This window comes from Protopterus annectens, chromosome 1.part1, assembly GCF_019279795.1.
Source record: "Protopterus annectens isolate FY-2018-M chromosome 1.part1, PAN1.0, whole genome shotgun sequence".
NCBI classification, from domain to species: domain Eukaryota; kingdom Metazoa; phylum Chordata; order Ceratodontiformes; family Protopteridae; genus Protopterus; species Protopterus annectens.
Genome location: NC_056726.1, coordinates 1,621,291,624 through 1,621,307,377, shown reverse-complemented (window position 1 = coordinate 1,621,307,377; position 15,754 = coordinate 1,621,291,624). Strand labels below are relative to the sequence as shown.

At 35.1% G+C, this 15,754-nt stretch overlaps 1 protein-coding gene across 1 annotated transcript in view; it reads right to left on the bottom strand.

The window, feature by feature from the left end:
- LOC122816569 (ephrin type-A receptor 7-like) overlaps window positions 1-15,754 on the bottom strand; it is a 2,140,039-nt gene that overhangs the window by 1,972,475 nt on the left and 151,810 nt on the right. The window lies entirely within an intron of this gene.

The window sequence follows — 15,754 nt, the reverse complement described above, 5'->3', positions numbered from 1 at the left end:
ATTGCCATTTACAGCCATTCCTGGCAAGAGCACCTTCAGCATGTCAGAGAGGTGCTGGGAAGACTGTAAAGGGCAGGGTTGACCATTAAGCCCAGTAAGTGTGAGGTGGGTATGGCAGAGGTCTTCTACCTGGCACATAGGGTGAGGAGTGGTAAGATCAGGCCAGAACCTTCCAATGTAGAAGCCATTCAGGTATGGCCTGCCCCTGTTACCAAAAAGCAAGTGTAGGCATTATTAGGGACAGCCAGGTACAATAAAAAGTTTGTCCTGAATTATAGTACAATAGCTGCTCCCCTCATAGACCTGACAAAGGAAAAACAGGCCAGATAAGGTAGTGTGTACCCCAGCATGTGAGCAGGCATTCCAGAAGCTTAAAGCAGCTTTGGGGGGAGCCTCTATGTTAGCCAGTCCAAATTACAGCAAAGAATTTGATGTGCAGGTGGATACTTCAAACCATTGGGTGGGGGCTGTACTTAGCCAGGCTTCCTCAGAGGGAGAAGAGCTCCCAGTGGTATAGCTCAGCTGTAGACTCTAACCCAAGGAGGAATGTTATGCAACTGTAGAAAAGGAATACCTAGCCATAGTGTGGGCACTACAGAAACTAAAACCTTATCAGTAGGGAAGGAAATCCATTGTAGTTATAGATCACATCCCTTAATATGGCTACATAGAAACAACCATCAAAATGGCAAGTTATTAAGGTGGCGCCTAGGATCACAGGCATGTGACATGACAGTACAATACTGTAGTGAGGTTAGCAATGCCAGCACAGATGGGCTCTCAAGACAGGGAATGGGGTATCATATTCCCAGACAGGCATATTTCTCTCAAGTCACATTTCTCAAAGGTCAGATGGATTTCTAACAGTGTCCCATATTAAGTAGATTTTCCTCATGTGTTTCACATGAAAATTCAAAATCACCCATCTAGTTAACCAAGCTGGGTTTAAAGGTTGCCAGGAAAATGCTCTGCTTGACAAGTAAGGGCAGCTTTTTCTAAAAAAATGTGGATATGTTGGGTTCGGTGTATGTTATGCTGTTTGGTGTTGCTGATAAGGAAGTATAGGCTTTTGTCGCTGAAATCAATGTTTGCTTTATCACTGGTTCTGTTTAGATGAACAAGTTTTCAAATGCAGGCCATTCAAAGCACAAAAGGCCAAGCAAATATCGCCTCAAACATTTAAAGCACTAAGTGAAGAGATGGGGCATGTAGTCTGCCAGAGGAGTTAGTGATATGGAGTCCTGAGAATGTTTCAGTAAGGAGGCACTGGCTTAGGCACTTAGCAATAATTATTACAAAATGTCTCAGTACTGGACTTTTCATATTTGCGGAAGAAATACATGTTGTCCTGCTATGTTTATCCTCTCCTTGCTGACTGCTTTATATTTTACAGATTTAGTCCCTACTCACAGAATTAAGCAGTGTTGTGCACAACAAAAACTATTGCTTAGACTGCAAAATGACTAATCTGTGTTCTACATATAGGTTTATAGGTTCATAGTTGATTATCACGCTACTCCCTGGGAGCCTGCTTAAAATTAGCCATGCTTCACAAATGTATTTACATTAACATACATTTGTATCCATAGTTGCACATACATGTGAACATATCTCAAAAGCCATATAGTAGTGATTGCCACAATAGGAACCATTTATTCATAGTCACTTGATGCAGGCTCCTTTTGTCACAGAAAAAGAAATGTATGTGAAAATGCCTACAGAACTCAGCAAAGGGACCAATTCAAATATTTCCTGGCATATTTAGCCCATGCTGGGGATAGCCTGCTACAGCAGGACACCTCAGTGATTTATGCTTTCTTTTCCTGTGCCACACAGTAGCATTTCTGGAGCCAGTTTCACTGATTGGGAGGTTGTTATAGGTTGGGGTGTTGGTATAATGGTTAAGGTGTTTACCTCACAGACACAAGGTGCACGGTTTGATTATCACCTTTGAAAGGTGAATTGGCTAGGCTTAAAATAGCCACAAGGACAGCTAGCCTAGCACTTGCCTATGTACCAATGAACCCTATGATGTTTTCATAAGCAGGAGTATAATTCATAGGCTCATATGAGGTTACTAGGATATTGGCCCCTTTATAAGCCTAGTCATATTATACCCTTGTTCCCTTATTGACCAAGTTGTATGGTCTCTATTTGCAGCGAGAGTCTATGATACAGGTTCATAGGAGGTTACTAGGCTATTTGCACAATATACCAGGAATGACATTTCTAACAGAGCTTGGGGGGCACTACTGTCAGTGGTACACATGAGTCTTGACCTCAGTTTACTATTGATAACTTGGTTAATGATTAGAAGACTCTATCTGAGACTGCAAAACAGCACAACATAGAGAGAAGCTGTACTGTGTAATATTCCATTGCTCAGTTTAACTGGCAGGTGCCTCATGCTGTCAGCATCTTTACCTCTTGCAGTTCATCTTTGTTATGAAACTGCAAGACTGAATGCATGCTTCATTTGTGCATGTGTCAAATAAAATACATTTATTATTCTCTTGATTTCGTATATTTCAGTGATTCTGCACCTATGTTGTCATTTATTGACTGAATTAGTCCAATGATTTACTTTTTGAATATACCATTGAAAACATAATTACTTTATTAGCTCTATATGTATACATGCATTTTCATTTATTTTTGTGTGTTGTATATTACTATTGTGTTTCTAGTTGCAGCTCTTTAATGTCTCATGTCGATGATATATCAGTTTGATATTTTTTTAACAATGTGCACATACCTAAAATTTATTCTCAACATTTCTGTACAATATAGCATAGGAAGTCCCTTGTCAGCAATGTAAAAAAAATATTTTCGTAAGTGGCCACTGTCTATTTGATTACATTTTGTCTTAGTTGTAAGCACCCTGTTGAATGGATATTGATACCTGGCAAATGCTAAGAACAATTTTACCATGAAGAAATAGAGTGCAGGATGTAGGCAGTGGATGCAATATTCTTAAAACAACTGTGCTGATATTATGAGAAATCCCCTGTCAGTAGTACTTCAGTTTCTACTGCCACTGCAATTTGGCTTAGAAAAATTACTTTGCACTGTAAATGATGGTTATACACTGAGAAAGCTCACAGTTCAAACTGAAGTACAACTGACCTCTGAGGTCAAAGCTATTGGTGTTAACTACAGATCAAAAGCTTCTCAATGGATGTGGATAGTGCCTTTAAAATATATATCCCGTGGATACATGACCTGAAGTCACCATGAAATAAAAATCCTCACAATATGTCAGATAACCATGCAACTGTAACAAATAATCCTTATACTGTAACATGCAGTTACTTTTTTTAATCTTATGATAGACTACACTAACATAACATATATGTTTTGTAGTATATGTAAAGTCTACGGCTTTACTTTTTTTTCTTTTACCTATAGTTGTATCTAACTGGACAGCCTCATAGCTGAAAAGGTTCACTGGACCAACCCACCAACTAAGTTAATAAAACAATAAAGCAATCAATCAAAAAAGAGGTAAATAACTAAATAAATAAATTCAATGGAACTGAGCAAAGAGCATCCATGACAAATTGAATATTAACTTCGGTGATGAAAACTGTAATCTATATTTGATGATGTGCAGCAAAGAACACATTTATTTCCAAGGACAGTATACTTACAGGATTACTAATTTAAAATAGAAAAAAAGGTAACAGTTTAGAGTATAGATTCATGAATATTAACTAAATACTTCCCGTTAAAACACAGAGGTCCAGAAAACTAGCCTAGGGAAGGCCAATCTAAAATAAAGAAACACATATATTCCTGTCAGTTTGTAACAGAATACAATTCAGGAGATGTTGCATGTAGGGAGGGTGTAATGGTACAAAGACTATGATAATGCTATTGAAACAAAACGGAAATGTTGCAGAGCAGGGTAGTTTCAGTACTGTGTATATCCTTCTTTATTTTCCGTCCTTCTTACCCATCCTGTGTGTGGCAGTGCTTTGATTAGCTCTGTCAATGAAAATAAGAATTCCATCGCTTGTCACTCTTCCCTTTGTTACTGTCTCCCATTTTCTTTTGGACTAAAGGTTAGCAATTTGACATATATTTCTAAAGCCTCCATAATACATTGTCTTTAAGATTTTGAGTTTCCCCAGCCTGGAGAGAAGCATGTGTGTTTAAAACAGAATGACAAAATACCTATGGTCCCAGACATTAAAACTGGGGTGGTTTTGTACGAGTTATGAAAGAGCTTTAAAAAGGAGGCCATATGATACTTGAACAAATTAGAATGATCTAAGTAAATATTTTTTCTTTTGTAAACGTGATGCAACTAATTTTTAACAGCTTATGTAGTTACTAGTCCTCAGTTCTCCCATAACAGCCCTCAGGGTACAAAAGGAGAAAGACTACATAATACAAATGTACATACAGGTAAAGAAAGGGGATGGTACAAGTGCTTTTATGAGGGAGGGTCTATATTATCTAATTGAAGAGGTATTACAGAGAATACCTCTTCATTGACCCCTAAAGAGCGAACCACCAATTAAGCGAATGGCCAACTCAGTAATTATTTTCCTATGAAAAAAAATCACTGATCTGGCCAGAAACAAAACATCACTAAGAACACCTCAAAGTGGGAAGGCTTCATCTCCACCTCCCCCAATGCAGGGGCCTTTGCCGCCCACCACCCCCAACTAAATATACCAACTCTGAGATCTCACTACAGTGGGGAAAGGGGCAAATTCACGTTGAAGGCCAAGCGATTTTTTTCCCTAGGAAAAAAATCACTGATTTGGCCATTCATGTAACTGCTGCTTCTCTCTTTAAGGGTTGATGAATAGGCATTTGCTGTAATGCCTCTTTGATTAGATAGTATAGACCCCTTTTATGGAGATACTTGCACTGTTTTAAGCAGAAAGAGGTGTAAATTCACACTGCAGAGATTAATTCAATGAATTTAAAACATCAGTTTCTATTCCAGAGAAATGCATCAGTTTCCAGATATTTATAAGAAGTGGGTGCAGAGGTCATTGGACATAATGGGGAATAATTTATTTGTATGTTGCAGGTATTAAATCTCTATAGGATACTTGTTGAGGATGAATGAGTTAAAAAATACCAACAGAGAACAGTCCTTGACAAGTCCTCCAATCACACAAACACACACACACACACACACACACACACACACACACACACACACACACACACACACACACACACACACACACACACACACACACACACACACACAAACTACCCAAACACCATACAACTCTCATCTACACTAACACATGCAGGTAATCTAAACCATACATATACAACATGCAGATTTTTAACATGGTCCACGCAAGTGGGTTCATAGGTTGATAGAAGGTTGATAGGCTAATGGCCCTAGAGCTCTTACAAGCCTAGCCATAGTTATCCTAGTTTTCCCCAATTGTTGGTGGTTAAATGAGAGCACTTCGCAGAGGTGAGGGTCTATGATAGTTAATAACAATTTCCTCTGTCCAGAACAGACATGGGTGCCTCCCCATGAGTAAATTTGCAGTCACCCATCATAGGTTTTATTTATACTAGGCTATTCATGGGTTTATACTAGCCTAGCCAAATAATTATTTATTTACCCTTACATGATATGAAAAAATAAAATACCTTTTGTTGTTGCTCTGTCCCTGTTGGTGTTGACCCAGAGATGATTCCGGGGTGAACTCCCGATCTCCCATCCACAGGTCCTAGATTTCTCTCTTGAACATATCAGTGAGGTGCTCTGCCTCACATGGACCGGATTTTTTATTCCACAGCATAGGAGTCTGAGAGGATAAATCTATCCCTCCAGCACTCCTATTTTATATCCGTGCTTTAAGGTTTAGTAAGCTTGCTCTAGTGTTTTTTTGGATTTTGGTTTTTTTTGAGGTGGTGTCCATCCATTTAATCGGGTTGGACATGGCCTTGTATGTCAGGCACATGTCACCTCTGAGCAGACGGTATGCGACTGAATAGAGCTGGAGTTTCTGATCTAGGTTGGGTTTGAAGAGGGACAGGCAGGGGCTCTGTTTCATGTGAATTGGAAACTTGTTCCAGAGAAGTGGCAGCCTCAGGGAGATGTATCTATCTCTCCAGCTGCTCTGTTCATGTCTGAAGTTAGATTGATTCCTTGAGTGAGTGACCCTTGTGCAGTTTGATTTATGAATGTGCAGCATTTCCATCAGGGGTGGGTCAGAGAGTGCCATGTAAGCCAGGCACAAGGCACCCCTTTGCAACCTGTAGGAGTCAGAATACAGTGTCAGGGTTTTCATTCTTTCCACATAAGACTTGCTTTGTGTACCCTGTAATTTCTTGGTGAGAAACTCTGTGGTCTCTCCAGTTGTTGCAGGTGTCTTGTGAGGTACATGCAAAAGGGAGCATTGTACTCAATTATTGGTATGATGAGGGCAGAGTATAAAGAAATTATAACATCCTTACATCTAGATGACATGCCTGTGCTTATAAGATGTGCCACAAAGAAGAATGTCCTTACTATTGTGGATGCTTGTTAGTCAAAGTTGCTATCAACCTGAGTAACTAGATCACATACCACTGGGTCTACACTTAAGTGGATGCTGTCTGTAATGTAATTGGCAGGATGTCAGCTTTCCCCAAAGTAAAAATATTGCATATTTTTCCATTTAGCTTTAATCTGTGGTTTTGGCACCAATCATTTGTCTGCATTAACTCTGTCTGCAGTATATTAACATCATTGGGAGACTCAGTGATTGCTCTCAATTTGCAATGTTCAGTGAACTTGGTCAGCTACAGGCCATCCAAGTTTGCCTGAGCTGCTGAGAAATAAATTCCAGACAGTCAGGGGCCCAGCACAGAATGCAGTGGTACTCCACTGGTGACTGGTCTTTTGATAGATGTGAAGTCACCCACTTTGACAATATGTGTCCTGTCAGTGAACCAGTTGGCTACCCATCTGGTAATGTAGGGGTTAGATCCCACTTGTGAGAGTTACTGTTTAAAACCTGAGTGGGGGATTGTGTCAAATGCCTTGGCCAGGTAAAAATAGGCAGTATGCACTGTCTTTCCCTTGTCCAGGTCCTTGGGGACTTTCTCGAAGAACTCAACCATGTTTAACAGGCATGCAGTACCTTTAACAAGTCTGAACTGGGTTGGTTCCAGAGTTTGGAGATTACCTGAGTCCTTGTAATTAGGTCTCTCTTCTTAATTTGCCCTAGTCTTTTAGGTTTCTAATACAATGATGGGAATGGACCCCATTCCTAAGCCAAAGTATGATTAAAGTTCATGAAATTAGTATTGTTTCAATCTCTGATGTTAGCCAGATGTGATCTTCACAGCACTTGCAGTGTGCCCAGTAATGACTCCTTCTGCAATTCGTATGGATTTACATATGTCGGCAACATATCTAAGTATGATTGTAAATTCATTTTATAAGACCTGTTGCACCTACTACTACTGGAACTGTCTGGGAATCCTTCTTCCACATTGCCCTCATTTCTGCCTGCAAGTCCTTGTATGTTATGACTTTGTGTCTCTCTGTATATAAGACACTGTAGTCACTGGATGTAACAATCTCAATACTATGGACTACTATATCTTCTTTTCTTGCATCTATTTTTTTGAACTGTTGGTAATGGATGATCCCATGTGATACAAACTTCAAAATTTTCCATGATGCTTTGAGGTTCATGTTTCCTGTGTTTTACAGCTACCTCAGTGTTTGCACAATCCCCAAATGCAACAGTCTTGTCACATTATTATACCTTTCAGTATACATTCCTTCTGTCATTAGTATATCACAACCAGCAACAAGATGTATGATGTACGACTGTTTCCAATTCTGTTTTACAAAACATACATTTGTCTGTTTCTCCCACATGTTCAATAGACTTTGTAAACCAAGTATGTAGTGCAATATCTTGGGCCACCAATATTAACCTTTCGACTTTTGGTTTAAATTCACCTGTCCATAACCATTTCTGCATTCAGTCTTGATCAACATGAGGCTGTTCCAAGAGATTTCTGTACTTGCAACTATATTTATACATTTCCACATTTGTTGCCTTCTGATGTCATCCTTCACATTATATTCTTTCTTTTGTTTTTTGGCACATTCAGTTGCTACCTGATTTTTATCTACTTCTGGTTTGATTTCCATTCCTGCTTGATGCAGATATGCTTTTGCTAAACTAAGCAAGGAAGTTATCTTAGACTTATTATCCTCATGTTTCAAAACTTTCACTACATTTGGGTCTTGTGAGGTCAGCAGATAGGTGTACTTCATATCACTGAAATCCCATTTTACTGAAATTCATTTCACTGAGACCAAATCAACTAATATTCAAAATACTGAAAATTCATTTTACGGAATCTCATTTCAATGAATTGTAAGCTATAGACTTCCCAGCAGTAGTGGGAGTGTGTAGAGTACTGTGAGGCAAGTAAAAGGTATATGCCCTTTTCCCCCACTGTAGTGTGATCCTGAGCTTAGTATATATATAGTTAGAGGGCACAGTCCCCCACATTGGGGGATGTGGGGACATAGCCCCCCACTTAGATTGGTTTTATATTGTCTGTTTTTTGTTAAGAGGATAAGTAAGTAGTTTAAGAAGTAGTCATTAGTTTTGTGAGTGTGTTTGTCTATTGTTTCCCATTTTGTCTTTTGAAATTTATTATTGTAAGCTGTCGGTGAAATGAGATTCAGGGAAATGATTTGTCAGTGTTGTGAAATTTAGGTGATTTGGTCTCAGTGAAATGAAAGTCAGTGAAATAGGATTTCAGTGATCTAAAGTAGACCCCAGCAGATATGTATGCAGTCCCACGATTGCAGAGCTATACAAATAATTAAGCTAATAATCTTCATACTGCCTCCCTTCAAAGCACACTTATTCAGTATGCTGACAATTCCACCATTATCTCCTCCTCGAATAACCTTCAACATCTCCTAAAAATGACATAAGATGCTTTCACTTCTATTGATACCTGGCTAAATAATGCACAATTACTACTTAATCCCAATAAGACAAAGCTGTTACTGTTCACACCAAAACCACTTCAACACAACTTTAAAATATACTCACAAAATAATGCAGAAATAGAAATTGTAACTCAAGCAAAGTTGTTGAGTATCACCACAGATGATAAACTCACCTCTGAACATCATGTCCTAAATACCATTAACGTATTTCAAGCTTGATAAACTCTATAGACACAAGCATTTCATGGACAACCCCACCAATAAATACTTGCCAATACCTTCTTGCTCCCCTCCCTCTTGTTTCTACAAAATAGTTAAATTTGCAACTGGTTTATCTTATTAGACACATCACTGCTATGCCCTCAATGAACTATATTGGCTACATTTCCCCCATTACCTCAGTTTTGTACAACCATCTCTATCACATAAAAATAATATACAAGTCAGGCAGTTGCCCAGTATTAAAAACTATCCTACAGTCTTATAACCAATCCAGAAATCTCCATTCCACTAATAAACAGATTTCAAAAGTATACAAACCTAACAAAGGAGTTGGTCGTAGCTTCTACTCATTTACCATTCCAAAACTATGGAATACCCTATCCCCAAATATCAGTGCCTTAGACTCGTTTAAGACCTTCAACCTTACTCTAAAAGATCTCTTTCTTAACACTCACACCTGTCCTTGCTCTTTTTTCTAAAGGCTAACATATTTACATCTTATTGTTGCACTATATAGCAGATACAACCTCTTTCCCTCCTCCATCTGCCTCTCCTCCACCCCTCACCTCCTACTATCCCTCAACAATCTTTTTTTTATTTTTCAAATATATTTGAATGAATTCCATAGTATTTATACATAACATCTTAAATAACTATGTACACTATTTACATTAGCCTGACACTATAACAGATCTTAATGTATACAGTTATTTTATAAGTATGTCCAATCCATTATCAGAGTTATCAGAGTATCTGAGTATCTGATCAATTATTGTATAGTGTCAATCAAAGATAAGACTTTTCCCCAAGGGTTGTTGATAAATGGCTTTGGATAAATTCTTAGTTCTTTAATTTTAATTTTAATTTCCAATAATGATCTTGGTCTTCAGTAGGGTGTAGAAGCCCTCCAAAGTTGGTATTGTGTTTGTATTTCATCTTCTTGTTATTCACGTCCTTGAAATTGCAAGTATAGCCCATACTAGATACATGTTTGACCTATTCAAATGAGGACCTTTGTTCACATTTAATAATACAGCTTTAGTTAAATAAAATGATTCATTAATAAATCTTGTAGAAAGTTATTAATACCATTCCAAAATAACGTAATTTTAACACAATCAAAGAAAATGTGGTTCCAATCTGCACTGTGTACTTGCTCACATCTCCAACATATTTCTTTTATGGAAAAATGAATTTTACTGATTCTGTCTGGGGTTAAGAATGTTCTGTGCAAACATTTCCAATTAAAAACTTTCCAGTATTGTGTAAAGGATGTTTATTTTATGGATAATAAGATACTTGTTTTAATATCATCAGTTAACTGTATTGAGTGTCCTTTTGTTATATATTTCCAATATGAGGTTTTGGGTGTTGTTTTTTAGAATATCAATATTTTGTAAAATTTTGAAATACTGTTTCTCATGTCAAAGTCATTATATTTGATCTGATGAAGTTTTGTACAAAAGACGAAAGCGCTTATACAAGTTGATTAAAGTGTTTATTACCTTTGTGAGTTTGGACTTCTGGTTGTTGGTGTTGCTCATTATATATGATTTCATATATGTATTTTGTAAATTTAGGTAATCCTTTAAATGAAGAATTGTTAATTATTCTACTTAAAACTTGCGAATATGACAGAATACTGTAAAGTTAGCCAGTCCTGTTGTGGAATGTTGTATGTTGTTTTTATTTCTTGCATATCTAAAACTTTTAGTTCTTTGATACATTGGAGCCAACAAACAAATCCTTTCTGTTCCCAGAAAATAATAATTTCTCTATATATTTTATGTGGAAAGTTCTTTGTGACTATAAATAGTGTTAAACGATCAAGCCAGATTTTTAAATCTATATTTGCATTAATAATTTTCATAAATAAGTCAATGTAGTTATTAATTATACACGTTTTAGTGGGTTTAGTTATGTTATATTGCATACTAATTCATAATATGTGCCATGGCAAATTGTTTTTATCTATTTGAAATTTTTTTTGTAAATCAAATTAATTTATTGATATTACAGTTAGTAATTCTTTCCAATTTATAGAGTAATTTGGACTTATCCAATCTGATTGTTTTAGATATTTATGCTTTTATATATGCTTCTATATCAGGAAAGTTTAATCCTCCCTGTTTCCATGGTCTGATATGATGTATTAAAGCTATTCTGTTTCTTTCAGGAAACCAAAAAAACTTTATTAGGCATGAGTTTATTCTTTAAGTATATTCCTTTCTGGTAACAGTTGTATTGCCAAGTCTATATATAGGATCTTAGGTAGTAAAACCATTTTTATTAACCGTAGTCTATCTTCAAATGTTAATATTATTTTTTCCACTATTCCACAGAGATTTTAATTGTATTGATGATATTATTGTAGTTTTTTGAGACAAATTCATTATTATCCTTACATAACTCAATTCCTAGATGTTTTAAGGTAGACTCTTGTTTCCCTATGAAGTGATTCCCTTAGTCTGCAGTTTTTTTTTATAATTTAAAAATAAAAATTTTTAATTTTGATTTATTGAAATGGAGTCCTGAAGGCATGTGAATTTTTTCAATTAATATATCTAGTTTGTCTAATGTCTCTTTTGTATTAGATAATGTCTGTAATATGGCATCAGTAAATATCATTACTTTAGATTTGTATTGTTCATAATCATCTATTCCTTTGATTTTTATATTGCTACAAATTGAATCTGCCAATATTTCAATAGCCAGAGCTAATAGAATCGGTGCCATGGGACATCCTTGTTTAGTGCCTTTTTTTATGTGCATAGATTCAGAGTTAAAAGGACCTAACTTGACATGCACTACATTATTTGTATATATATATATATATATATTCTTTAGGAGATGAACAAAGGATGCAGGAAATTCAAATAGCATTAGGATTTTGAATATATAGTCCCAATTTAATGAATCAAAGGTTTTCTCTATATCTAAGCCAACTATGAGTGTTTCTTTATTTTCTTAATTAACATAATCTATAAGACAAATTATCCTTTAATATTGTCATGTGTGTGTCTATGATATATAAATCCAGTTTGATCATTATTTATTGTTTTGGATACTGGTATTTTCATTCTGTTAGTTAATATTGTCATAAATATCTTATAGTCATTATTTAATAATGACATAGGTCTCACCAAAGGTAACTAGTCAGGATACACCACGAGACACCTTCTTCAGTAAAGAACTTTATTCCAATGAATGAATAAAAATGAATAAGCGCTTTCGCTTGCTGCTAGCAAGCTTCTTCAGATACAATTACTTGTGTTCATCCAGGGTTTTTATACTAAAGCAGTATCAGCTGATCAAATCATTTCACAATTCATTATACAATTAAATAATTAATTAAGTACATAATTAAACTAAATGATTAATTAAACTGATCATGACCAGAACACTGCCAAGCAGTAGTTCATTCACAAGCCAAAGCAAAACAACTGCAACCAACTGTTGTAGCTGTATAACACTTGCTAACAAATCGTTTTGACTTGTCACTGTGTGGTGATGTACTAAAGCAATATTCCATCCGTAATTAAAAACTCATCATGTTACTGTTGTTAAAAATGTTAAAACTTTGAAGCATAATACTGGTAAAATCAATCAACACAAATGAAAATCAAGATAAATAAAGAAATCAAGTTGATTCAGCTTCATCCGATAATGCAAGATTAATGAATCTATATATATAAAAATGTATATATATACATAACTCTTAACTGAGACGACCTCATCCTTTGTCTAATACAAAAAAAATCTTATTGTAACACATCAGTAGATCTCATTTAGTGCATTATCTCAAAACTTTAGCTTATTGTAAGTATTAAATAATGATACTTGCAATGCAAATCTATCAATTGAATCTAAAACAAACCCTGCAAATGAAGTAAAATGCGATGAACGAGATAAAATAAAATGATATTCAGTATATAAATAATAAATGAAGTAAAATAAAGTGCAATAAATTCCCATATTATTGTGTCATCAACAATTGACGCAACTGAGCAAACTGCATCTGCGCTGACACTCCTGTATATTCCTGTATAAAACGGAGAAGCATTTTTACTGAACCTCTTGCAATCGGCCCAGTAACTGCTGCTGGTGAAGGGTAAAATTACTACTAGCAGCTGGATAAACACAAGGCATGGAAGAAAACTGAAATGCAACCGGTCCATGTTACATAACGTCTATCCAGTGTCAAGTGTGTGTAAATATATACAATGTATATGTTGCTAATAGTTATGCTGTCTCTTCATCAGTTGAGCCAATCCAATACAAGAAAAAACTCCTAAATACTATTAAAAAGTATTGTTTAAATCAAATATATAGCTCATTAAAACATCAGGGCATGTATCAATCCCATATCCTTCCCTGAACAAATAGTACTTTAATGCCAGCAAATAACATAGGTATCAAGTTGGTATCTTTCCTTAGATGTACTAATTCAACGTACCTTGATAGTAATCCATAAACCAGCTGGAAAACTGTCTCTCTATCATGAGGACTTTATATTTCTAAGTGGAATAACCTAACTATCTGTGAATCAATGAAACTCACTTGTATAAGGTTATGAAGTGTCATGTGCTATGTAGTGTAATGAATGTCAACTGGGATAATTCATCACAGTGTTAGTGTGTAATTCACAAGACTGATGCGCCTGAAAAATCCCCATGTGAAAAGTACATAACATGACATAGGTCTATATGAGGTTTGATTTCCTTTAGGATTGGTGTGATTCAGGAATATCTCCAAGAAGGTGGTATTAAAGCTCGTGATTGGATTTCTAAAAGTTTTGTGGAAGAGGAACAGTATCTTTGAAGGAAAAAGTTTATATATTTCCATAATTATGCCATCTATACCTGGAGCTTTATTATTTTTGCTCTTTTTTATTGTATCTATAATTTCATTGTAGGATATGGGTACTTGCAGATCTAGTTTTAATTTTTCTGGGTGTTTTTATATTAGAACATTATTCATCTAGAATTAATTGATTGATATATATATTTTCTTTTTGGAAATGTTCCATATAGTAATTTCTATAGGCATCAAGAATGTCACCTATATCCAAGACATTTTTCCCTTTTTCTTTTCATGGAAGATACTTTTAATGTTATTAGCTTTTGATTGTATTTTGATTCTTGTGGACAAATTATATAGATATTTGGGAGAAGTTGCCAAGGAATTAATTTTTAGTTTTTTCAAAAGCTAAACTAGTTTTATGTGTTAGAATTTCATTGTATTTATTGTTTAATACTTCTACTTTCTATTTTATCTCCAAATGATTCTGCTTTTACTGACAAATGTTTGGATTTTAGATCTAATAATTCAGAATCCCATTATCTGATTTTTTTATACCAAGTTAAGGTTTACCATATATGTAAGCTTTTAATGAGTCCCATATCCTTATTTTATTTATTTATCTCTGTGGTGTAATTAATATCTAAGAAAAACTGTAATTCAGATAATAACCAGGGTTTGAACTCTTTAATTTTAGTTATATATGCTGGAATTCTGGATTTAAAGATTACTGGTTTGTACCCATTATGAAGTTTTAGTAGCAGTGAACCGTGGTCTGAAAAGGGGCAGGTAGTGATTGAGAAATTAATGATTTTAGTGTGTAAGTCATGTGCAGTAATTATTTTATCTTATTCTAGTTTGGGTACCAAATCTGTGATCTTGATGGGAAAAGAACAAAGATTTATCTTCTTTAAATCTGAAAGTATCTACAAGATAAAATGATTCTACCCACTTATTTAAAGCTTTTGATACAGCAGATGTACACAATGGTCTTTTATTTGTAGTTTCAGAAATATCAAATATATAGTTAAAATCTCCTCCTAATATTAAATTGTATTTATAATTACTGGAAATGAAATCCAAGTGTTTTTTAACAGTCCCTGTTCAAATGCCTGGGAACCAGTATAGATTGGCTAAGGTCCATATTCTGTTAATATATTTAACTATTACTAATGCCATAAGCACTTCTTTATCTTCATACTTATAACTGATTTCTGGGTTAATCACATTTGTTTTCCATAAAATATTTACCCCTTTTGTCTTTGTCTTATAAGTGGATTGCGCCAATATCATATATTCCTTAGGATTCCATTTGTAATTGTCATTTGTTTTGAAATGAGTTTCTTGAAGGAAGACAATTTGTGCTTTGTTCAGTTTTAAATATTTCCATAGATTTGAACTTTTCTAGGATTGTTTAAGCCATTGGTATTTAAATTTAATAAAGTTAAATCCATCTTATGTTATTTAGACTATGTATTTTTTGTTTTATTATGACTGTTAAACATTTTCCTCTGATTACTATAAAGTATATGTTTTAGCTTTTAAAGGAAATTATCAGTTTTATACTTTGAGTGTTTACCAATAAAGTAATGCTTTGGTCAGGCATATTGAAAATTATTTTGTGAAATAAATTTAAATTAATAAATCTGAAAACTAAGATCCACACTAGCCACAGAATGAAAATCATTCCTAATCTTATGGATAAACCTAAGTCCATCAGATTATCACTCATACCTTGACAATCTAGAACATCTGAGTTCCGTAAATTGAATT